The sequence below is a fragment of the Micromys minutus genome (genome assembly GCF_963924665.1).
Source record: "Micromys minutus genome assembly, chromosome: X".
NCBI lineage: Eukaryota > Metazoa > Chordata > Mammalia > Rodentia > Muridae > Micromys > Micromys minutus.
The window spans coordinates 121,445,723-121,457,368 of NC_137970.1; the positions used below are offsets into that span (position 1 = coordinate 121,445,723).

At 37.1% G+C, this 11,646-nt stretch overlaps 1 pseudogene across 1 annotated transcript; it reads left to right on the forward strand.

Moving 5' to 3' along the window:
- The first annotated feature begins 6,216 nt into the window (after positions 1 to 6,216).
- Positions 6,217 to 11,053, forward strand: LOC308415241 (protein SET-like; annotated as a pseudogene). The gene is made up of 4 exons: positions 6,217 to 6,237; positions 7,446 to 7,550; positions 7,988 to 8,916; positions 11,007 to 11,053. The product of its transcript is annotated as a protein SET-like (transcript).
- Positions 11,054 to 11,646: the final 593 nt, after the last annotated feature.

Below are 11,646 nucleotides of genomic sequence, written 5' to 3' on the forward strand. Positions count from 1 at the left end.
GATTGTACTTTCCACCAAATGTTGTCAACCATCTCTCACACATAATAGTAAAAACATCAAGCGCCCAAAGTAAAGAAAGAATACTAAAAGCAGTAAGGGAAAAAGGTCAGGTAACATATAAAGGCAGACCAATCAGACTCACACCCGATTTCTCAACAGAGACTATGAAAGCTAGAAGAGTCTGGACAGACATCATACACTCCTTAAGAGAGCACAAGTGCCAGCCCAAGCTGCTATACCCAGCAAAACTATCAATCACCATCAATGGAGAGACGAAGATATTTCAAGACAAATCAAAAACTTGACTTTTGCTGTCCCTGATGACATAAAAGTCATGATCTTTCTAGAAAGTATTATTGTGAGGTAAAACTGCTCAGAATTATTTGCTTCATTTATAAACATTGACATTGCCAATTGATCTCATCTTAGGTATTCTATATGATCACTGTTTTAGTGTGAGCACCCATCTGTCAGTGTAAATTAATGTATGGTAGTCAAGCTTCTCCTTACTGGAAGATCTTTTCTTGTTCATTTGTTCTGTGATCTATATATTATGGAACTGATAGTGCAATGTACTCCTTTCCTTATCTTTCTTTCTCTCCATTCTTCTTACCCTTGGGTCAAAATTATGCTATTCTCAATGTATTCTTTGATGATACAAGAGTTTGATGACTAAGTAGAGCATGGTTATGACATATATTGTTATGTTATTGTTCAGTACATAGAACTTAGCCCCGAATGCAAGAATGACCTCAGCAAGGTAGTTTTAGTCAAGTGAAATAATCTCCAAAGATTGCTGATATTACATGAGTCTTATCAATCACATTCTAATGAACAAGAGAAATGATTTAATTCTACAGAAGCATCTGTTAATACATTCCCCAAAGTAATCAAGGTGAAATCTAATACGGGTTTAATATGAAGTCCAACTAAATGTAACTGTGAATAAAAGAGAGATGTCCCTTAATTCTTGAGAATAAGTCAACCTATTACTAGTTGATGAACAGTCAATAAGAGCATTGGAATAGCACTGTTTTAAAAGGAAGGGAGAGTGATAATCCTCAGCTCTGTGAATAATTTTGGAATACACAGGTGGGATATCAATTTCTCTTCAAATGTGCCATATATTTATGGTAAGTTAGCATATATTCATATCAAGATGACCAGGACTTAATAGTGAAGAAAATTAAATGTTTGTCATGGATACCACACCTGAAACTCAACATAGAAAGATATGTGTAAAAGGGAGATACATCATCAAGCTGCAGAATGTTGCTATATGAAAACAGAATTGTATATGCCATATTACCCCAGATGTAAGAACCATGACCTAAAATAAATGTGGTCATGTTACAATGAGGTTTTGTCTAGGAATATAAGTCACCTTAAAGTCAAATGAGAAACTCTGGGCACAAACAGAAGTAGTTCCTGTCACCTTAACTCTTGCATGAGGCTAGGTAGACAGCTCTGAGGAAATAAATGGGATATTAAAATGACAGACACCTGGTTTGTTGGTTCATTTTAAATAAGGACTGGTTTTGGTTTGGTTTGTTTGGTTGGTTGCTTGCTTGTTTGCTTTGCTTTGTTTTTTGTTGTTGTTTATTTACTTTGTTATAAAGTTCAAATCCACTTAGAAAGAGCTAAAGGCTCAACACATATTTAGATTAAAATTAAATGAATTTATTCTTACTCCTAGCCGAAAGACAACAGCCTTAAAAACCAAATTGAGATCATATCGCAATGGAGCGGACTAGAGGAAGAGCATCTAAGGGTGGGTATTACAGTTACCTCTCTTGTGTGGACTCTGCATCTGAGTGGGATTGTTGTTTTACTCCCCAACTCTATCTCTCACTCCCATTACACCAGGATACAGGAAAGTTCTTCATTCCCTTTCCCACAGCGATAAGCAGTTTACAAAATACAGAACAAGCAGTCAATTATCTCTGAGCAGACACACCATTCTTTCATTTTTATCTCATAACAGCAACATCATTCTGCAGAGGATACAGGCCTCTATGAGCCCATGGGAATTGTAGGACAAAGATCAACAGCTATTAAAGGGGTACCTGTTAACAGAGTTATGTTGCTTTTAGCCATCACAATATACATACTTATTTATTTGGGGGCTGAGGGTAAAATTCAAGGCTTCATACAAGATAGGTAGGTACGATATCACTGAGGTACATTTCTACCATCTTGAGTGATTTTTTTTTTCAAAAGTGATCATTGAGATACTAGTAATCAGTACTTGGTAAATTAAAAGTGATATTCCTAACTCTTTTTCATTATTTATTTGTCTTCCCCAAGTCTACATAATTGGTGCTGTGAGAAGTACTAGTTTATACTAAATGAGTTCATTAGGAAGATGAAATTAAATGTGTTTCATTAAATCTATGTAAATGTCACTCTGAATAAAAGTTCTGTACCTTCAGAAATAGCACATGTCACAACCATCTATTCAGTGGAGCTGTTTTTGTTGAAGAAAAAAAAATACAGTAACCAAGCATCAACAAGAAATAAGGGAAATGATAAAAAAAAAAAAAAAAAAAAAAAAAAAAAAAAAAAAAAAAAAAAAAAAACTCAAAAGCATTAGCAATGTGGAAGGCTACTCATACCAAAGATCCCCTGCCCTGGTAGAATTATGTGGTACAGAAATGTTGAGAAGTTTGCGATTGTAATCAAAGAGCCACTGCCCATGAATCAAAACACTCAACCTCTTAGTTGTTCAATGTCACAGCAACTAAGTTAAATAAAATGGGTTAAAATATACTCCTACTGAGGCAAGAACCTGAGAACAGTTAGGTCACAGGCCTTGGGGGAAATCTTCTACTATTATTCTGCTAAATGCATATAGCAATAAAATATCTCCTAATAGCATATTGTAACACCCATATATCAAAGCATCACTCAACCCTCATCTGAAAAGCTTATTCTTGCAGTAGATGGCAATTAATACAGAGACCCACAACTGTATAACATGCAGAGCGTAAGAAGTACTCCGGCAGGATGGATAACCTCTAAACGAATCATTGTATCACACCCTCTTCCCTCAAGGTTCAAGAAACTATGCAGAAGAGGTAAAATGATTGAAAAGAGGTAGTGAATGGCTCCAAAGAGACAGAATTCTCTAGACTCCATATGGCAGATACCTACCGACACATATAGGCACTGTAACATCATGTATGAGACCTACTTAAATTCAAGCAAGACAAAAATCCCAACATAGAGGGTGGTAGGTAGGTACAAAGTCTCACCTCCCCCAAAAAGCTATTCTCTTATATTTTTGGTTTTGAGCCTAGCATTTAATAGCTGAGCCATCTCTCCAGCCCAAAAAAGCTATTCTCAACTGGAGGGGGGTAATTATTTTTATTCAAAGAAATGACCTTTAAAATAGAGCAAGTACCATGCTGAAGGGTAACTGACTAACACAAATTAGGCTTCATTGTTGTTTTGTGTGTTGTTTTATTTTAATAGAGAGAATGAACATAAAGATGTATGAGTGGGAAGGTGGAGGAGGACCTAGGAAAATTTTGAGATTCTCAAAGAATAAATTTAAAATTATTTTAAATGTATTCCATCAGTACTCATATTTTAAGTGACAAGTAGTCAGATACAAATAAAAAATACCAATTTCCAAGTCAGATTGAGAATATTTGCATTATCACCGAAGTTGATATTGAGCATCATTGCTTTAACGCTGCCTTGTGATGTTGACAAAGTACATAAATACTATAAATAGAGTTTCATTTTCTTCCTGGTTTCATTTCTTGGAGACAAAATAATGTTTAATTATCATCATACAGAAATAAACTCAATGCAGTTTCTGTAACATAGCCACTCACCCTGATCAATAGCTCCCATTCGTGAGCTGTTTGTTATCTAGGGACCCATATCATCATATAGCAAATGGCTTAGCCCAACATTCCATTGCTGATCACTAGTCAGCCATGTATTCATTATAGATAACTTATTTGCATATTTTAAAGGATGTAAATGGCATCCAAAATGTCTTAAGAATATTCCTTCCTGACACAAGTTCCGTCCTTTCCTACCTACTCACTCTTGTTCCTAGTTGGTAGGTAAAAATTATTTATAGAGCAAGATGATGATAAAAATTAAACTACCACAAGGTTGTATGTTTTCTTTAAGTAGCATCAAGAAACCAAAGCAATTTTTTTAATTTGCTAATATATATGCACTTAACCTTATATTACAACCTATGGATCTTATAGTAAATACCATTTGTTAAAAATAAAAACCACATGAATAAAGGGAAACTAAGTGAGGAAATTTTTATATATATTATCTCACAGAACAACACTTCTTCCAGAGCTCAAACACAGGAAAGTGATAACATTTGGTGATAACAGTGGTAACAAGAAACAAATTTCATTTTCTTTGTAAGATGATAGGCTAACTCTAGAATATCCAGACCTCTGAAGAGATGGAAACAAGAGACCTTCACGTAGTCTGAAAGTTAATTCAAAGGGTCCAATACCAAAAGAAAAGTGAATGTAGAATATATTCACCCAAAAGGACAAAGTTTCTAGTAAATCAAATGAATGCCTCAAATTCCATCACTAAACTTATGAATGCTGAATAACTGGTTTTTAGTAGAAGCCTGAGTACTGCATTCTTCAGTGTTATGCAGGCATCTCAGAACAAATATATTGGACGATATATCAAAAGGAAGTAAACAACAAGAAACAGAGATGAGTGAGACACTGGAACTATGGTCTAGCAAGTCTCCAGATCTGATGGGTTGCTGTTTCTGGCATATTAAAGAAACAGACAAATGACTACTAATATAGATTCAAGTAAGTGTTGCACACTAAGGCTTATGATTTATAACACAAAGCATGCTCTCATGGAACCTGGGGCATGGTCAACATTGTTTGTAGACCTGTCTATATACAGCAGTAATATTGTAGTTACACATTCACAAAGAGGAGACAGAATGCATTCTTTAGCATAAGGGAAAAACGGATTATTCACAAAAAGTAGAATGGGAGGGAGAATGCTTAATTTGGGAATTTCATGACTTGGATTTGTTTAGCAGAAAAAGCTGATTCAGAGAATGAGAGGAAAGGAAAACTAAGACTGGATTCCTAGTGCTCGCTTGGGTAAACTAACTTTATTCCAGAACTTCATAAAAAGGACAGAGTGAATAACCAGCAATTGAGATATCCTTCACTGTTTATTCTAACCACACAATGGAAGCCTAGAACACATATGTCTGCATATAAACCTATACTTACTTAGGTTTCCCTTGCTGGTATCAGAGTACCAATAGTACAATATACTGAGAGTCTAACTGCTGCTATAACTGAGCATGTCCATGAGGATTTCAATTGGAAAAAAAAAAAAGAAAAAAAAAAAAAAAACCTCAAAACACTCAGGAAGCAGTGGGGTACCAAAGACAATTTGACAAACATGTTTTTTTCTAAGTTCTTTGCCACACCTATGTGGCAACTGCTTTTACGCTTGGAATAAAATGCAATAAAAATGAAGAGGCTCGGCCAGGGTTCGTTAAGATCACAGCTGAGTTTAGACAGACATTAATGGAACTGCAAGAACTTTTGAGGAGTTTCCCTGCTGAGACTCTCCACCTACTCACTCTAGTCAACCCTGTAACATGATGATGCCAGCCAACTGACATAGCTCACTGGAAACTTCCACTGCACAAAGGACTTCCATCCAATCTCCACACGAGAACTGCAAAATTTTACCAAAACAGATGTATTTTACTCTATAGTACAAGTAAATTTGAACTGTGCACAAGTTTTTATTTTGTTTTGTTTTGTTTTAGTCACCAAGAAACAAAAAGAAATAATTTAAGGAAGTGAAAAATAATTAAAGGGGGGAAAAAGGAAGAAAGGAAGCAAGGAGCTATCAATCTCTTTTTTTAAAATGAAGTGTGAAATGGTGTTATCCATGAGAATCTAGTGAAGGGATGCAGAAGAAAGAGAAATCAAATAATGTTAGTAGTGTGATGATGGCAAGAAATTGGCAAGCTTAATAGAATAGAGATGTCAATTAAACCAGCAAAGTTAGAATTCAACTTTCAGAGCATGAAGGGCAATTGTATGTGATTCTATTTTAGCTGCAATTCAAGTTGTCTCATGGGGAAAAGAACTGCATTTCATCCATAGATACTCCCAGTACCAGTGTAAAGTAGCAGCTCAAAGCATGTTCAGTGAAATTATGAATATAAAAATGGATGCTAAGACATTATGGGTAAGGAAAAACATGGTATGTACTCAGAAAACTGGGTTTCAGAATTATAAACAAGGAGCAGAGTAATCAGTTTAAGACTGAGGAAAGTGATCATGAAGATAAAAGGGGCAGCCGAATGGAAGGCCAGAAAAACAGACATAAGCATCACCAGCTAAAGTTAAAGAGTAGAAAAGGCAGTGATGATTATTATGTGGACAGATAACAATGATGAGATGTCTCTTGTGGGAGGACATTACAGGACCTCTGTAAAGGAGCTAAGGGCATTTGGAAATAACAATGAAGATGCATAGGAAATGTTTGGAAGTTTTGACTAGTGACCTTGATTTAGATGGTCGTTAAAGTGAAACAAGATCAGCACAGTGTTCTGGTTTGTTTCTGCTGCTACTATATCTACCCATATTTGTCTCATGAATTCAGTTCCTGTGCTGAGCAGAAAAATAGCCCCAAAAGTCTACATTATAATTCCTGGGACTTGGATATCACCTTATAAGACAAAAAAAAAAAAAAAAATCCTAAGGATCCTTATACAAAAGAACAAAGGCATCATCAGTGAGCATAGGAGGTAGTGTAGGCAACCTTCAGAAACAGGAAAAAGCAAGTACACAAATCCTCCCTAGAAGTTCGCCAAAGCACCATGTCCCAGGATTATTATGTAGATTTAGGGGGCTATTATTATACTAACTATAGGGACCAAATTCTTGAGACAAATATGGATAGATATAGTAGCAGCCTTACTCTCATATGTTGTAAAATTATGTTATAATTAAATTTTCAAATTCCAAATTGTACAACAATCACTCTCTATACACTACAATAATAAGAGAGGAAAAGAGATCATACATTTGAGAATGAGCAGGGGACAAAATGAGAGATCCCTGAGGAAACATGAGAAAGAGAAGTAACAACACAAATACAGTACTTACATAGGGAATTTTCAAAGAATATGGTCATATTATTGAGGTATAAAAACATGTATGAAAATGTCATAAAGAAACCTGTTACTTAACATGTTACCTTATAAAATAATTGTTTTAACAGCAAAATAATAATACTTAATTTTAAGTAACTAATATATATACGTGTGTGTGTGTGTGTGTGTGTGTGTGTGTGTGTGTGTGTGTATGCTTACTGTACCCAGACACATAACTAATATAGTCTTAGACCACCCTCATAAGCTCATGAACTGTTGGAAATTGCTGTCACTCCAGGGTGACATGAGAAGCTTCAGGCAACTGTTATTTTCAGTTCAGGACATGACACTGCACTTCTCATGTTCCTCATCTCTACACTTAACCAAAGACTTGCCAACAAAAGTAAGTTAAATATAATTTTATTTATACGGCAGGCAAATGGAGGCTAGAGTGGGTGCAAAGCATGCGTAAGGATTTGCCCACCTTCAGAGCGCAGAAGAAACTTTCAGCAAATAAAGCATAATAAAGTCTGAGAAGAGAGAAAAAGCAGAGAGAACCAGAGCCACAAGTTAGCACTGCACAACAGCAAAAAGTTTTACTGATGCAATCAGGTAAAATTCTATGGACTGGAACTTCTTTCATAAAACACTACAAAACGATAAAATGCTTGGGTTCTGGTGTGTGTGTGATGCTTGGGTTTTTCATAATCTAAGTCACCAATTACGACTTGCACAGTGACTTCAAAAGTAGGTAAAGAAAAATTCCCATGATTTTAAGTCTGCAACTGTTGAAACTACTTTCTTAATCTTAATCTATGAGTCATAAAAGTTAAATAACAGTTCCTGCGACTTTCTTCCTGCTGTGAACATCGTGGCTCTGGCCTCGGTCTCCCGGCCACATCCCTACTGCCATGGCCCCCGAAGTGGCAATCTGGGATCCTGCCTCAGTCCAAGAAACCCAGACCCGCTGCTGCCCTGAGGCTGGAGGACAAGTCGGCCTCTCCAGGCCTGCCTGCGGAAGGGAGAAAAAGACCAGCAAGAAGCCATTGAACATATTGATGAAGTACAAAGTGAAATAGACAGGCTTAATGAACAAGGCAGTGAGGACATTTTGAAAGTAGAACAAAAATATAACAAACTCTGCCAACCATTTTTTTTCAGAAGAGGTCAGAATTGATCGCCAAAATCCCAAACTTTTGGGTAGCAACATTTGTCAACCATCCACAAGTGTCTGCACTGCTTGGGGAGGAGGACGAGGAGTCCCTGCATTATTTGACCAGAGTCGAAGTTACTGAATTTGAAGACACTAAATCGGGTTACAGAATAGATTTTTATTTTGAGGAAAATCCTTACTTTGAAAATAAAGTTCTTTCAAAAGAATTCCATCTGAATGAGAGTGGTGACCCGTCTTCAAAGTCCACCAAGATCAAATGGAAATATGGAAAGGATTTGACAAAACGCTCAAGTCAAACACAGCATAAAGCCAGCACGAAGAGGCAGAGAGGCTTTACCTGGTTTACCGAGCATTCTGATGCCTGTGCTGACGAGTTAGGAGAGGTCAGCAACCATGACACTTACTCACATCCCTTGCAGTACTATTTGGTTCCAGATATGGATGATGAAGGAGAGGCAGAGGATGAGGATGATGACAATGAAGAGGAAGAAGGGATGAAAGATATGGATGAAGGAGATGAGGATGAGGTGAAGAAGATGATGATGAAGATGAAGGGAGGAAGGAGAGGAGGGTGAAGAAGGAGAGGAAGATGAAGGTGAAGAATATGACGATGAAGATGAAGGGGAGGAAGGAGATGAGAATGAGGGGGAGGAAAAAGAGGAGAATGAGGGGGAGGAAGGACAGGAGGATGAGGGAGAGGAAGGAGAGGAGGATGAGGGGGAGGAGGATGAAGGAGAGGATGACAAGCACAGAAGACTGATGAATCCAACCTTCTTTTAATTTTCTTTTTATTTTCTAAATTTCTCCAGTCCCCAGGAGAAAGCTGAAGTTCTTTCCTCCCTGTACCCCTGTGCTCTGTCGCCCTGTTGTGAGCTCTCAACATCATGGCTCTCAACTAATTTGGAGAAAAATATCTTTAGCAAAACACAACAGGAAACAAATTTTAAAAAGTAAATTGCATTGATTACTAGTTGCACCTTATTTCTGAGAAAAAGATCTAGAGTGTGTGGAAATAAATCAACAAATGGATGAAATGAATCTAAATAACTTTTTTAAATTTCCAAAATATATAATCCTTCACTCAAGAACAAAAATACTGCTAGAGTCTAAAGGCATCTTCTCAAAGAGGACATTAAAAGAAATAATATATATTTCTGTGGATGCGGTTTGTATCTCTGTTTTCAATGCTACATTCATTCGTTAGCTCAATGGGCCTTCAAAGTGGACTCTACTAGTAAAAGGACATCTGAATTGTGATTTTTATTCATGGGAAAGGGGTGTGAGACAGGTTCTCATGCTAACCCAGATTTGCCCTGAATTCACTCTGCATTTGCGGCTAGACTTGAAGTTGCAATCCTTTGGAGTGTTAGGATTACAGGCACGCACCACCAATAGGTAAGAGGGCTGATACTAACAGGGGGGTGATTTAAAAAAAGATTTTATTTCTTATCAGCAAAGCTGCATATAACTCATTCATTCTTTTATCCATATATTCATACAACATCTAAACAATCCATTTATGATAAGCAATGGAAATGCCATAGTAAAGAAAACAGATTCCTGGCATCATTGAACTCGGAGTGTAGCATAATGGAATGACAGCGAGTGCATGAGCTGTTCCAAGTACAATGAACTCTATGTGGTAAAGCAAAGAAAGCAGTATGTGTGAAGAACCTGAAGAAGAAACATGACTATTTGAAGAATTAAAATTATTTCAGTGTCACTAGAGAAGAAAAAGGAACGAAGAATATGGGAGAACGCTATGAGCAGAAAGAGACCTAAATAAGAACCACCTGAAAGTGCTACATTTGTATTAGAATGAAGAGCATGAACGCCTCTGTGAGCTTTCAGTCACAGTGTGGTGTGTGTGTGTGTGTGTGTGTGTGTGTGTGTGTGTGTGTGTGGAGCATGTGTGTGTGTGTGTGGTGCATGTGTGTGCATGTGTGTGTGGTGTGTGTGTGTATGGTGCATGTGTGTGCATGTGTGTGTGGTCTGTGTGTGTATGGTGCATGTGTGTGTGTGTGTGTGGTGCATGTGTGTGTGTGTGTGTGTGTGTGTGTGTGGTGCATGTGTGTGTGGTGTGTATGTGTGTGTGGTGCATGTGTGTATGGTGTGTGTATGTGTGTGTGGTGCATGTGTGTGCATGTGTGTGTGTATGTGTGTGGTGAATGTGTGTGTGTGGTGCATGTGTGTGTGTGGTGCATGTGTGTGCATGTGTGTATGTATGTTTGTGTGTGGTGCATGTGTGTGTGTGGTACATGTGTGTGTGTGGTGCATGTGTGTGCATGTGTGTGTATGTGTGTGTGTTACGTGTGTGTGCATGTGTGTGTGTATGTTTGTGTGTGGTGAATGTGTGTGTGTGGTGCATGTGTGTGCATGTGTGTGTATGTGTGTGTGGTACGTGTGTGTGCATGTGTGTATGTATGTTTGTGTGTGGTGCATGTGTGTGTGTGCCTGTGGCTTGTGCCCTGCTACTCCTTTCCTGTGTTTCCAGCAGCATGGCAGGCACCTAATCTAAATCTAGCAGTATCCACAAATGCTTCTCCCCATGTTCAGAATGCTAACAGGTTAAGATTGAAGGAGAATTAAAAAATAAGCAATCTCTCTGTCAAAAATGTAATTTGCTATTATGAACGTCATAATCACTGATGAAACCAAGTGCTGTGTTAATTTTACTTTTTGTAGATACAAAAATTAAATTCAGGACTTTGGAGATGCTGGACCATCGCTAGTATTGAGGGGGTAGCTCCAAGCCTGCATCCATTCTAAATATGGACCACTTTGACATTAAAAGTTTCATGATATGCTAAGATTAAATAACTACAGACTGGGAAATTATTGCTATAGTAACAGATTATCCACAGTTATTTTAAAAATAAACTTTCATGTCAAAGCAAGAATCCATTCAAACTGTATTAATAAGCAAGCACACTGAGAGAGAGGAAGGTGGTATTTCAAAAACATCGAACATTTTCCACTTTTATTTTCTTTTGAAAACCACATAACCATACCTAAAATAGACATTTTGGTTTGATTTTTAAAGTATTTCCATTTGTTTAATGTGAAGGAGGAGCTCTGCTTTCTAAAAGTAGTTTATAAATTTTATTTAAGCTCTAGCACATACATGGATAGATACTTATTGCATCTTTATGTCATGGGCAATATATGTAGTCTTGCATTTGCCCTACACAAAATTTTTATGTTCTTCTAAAGTAAGAAGGTAATAGCATGCTCTAAATATATAAATTATGCAAATAGTTTTGTCCAGAATCTAAATAAAATTTCATGGTGTAGCAAATCTTAAAATGAAGTGGCTCAGTCAGTC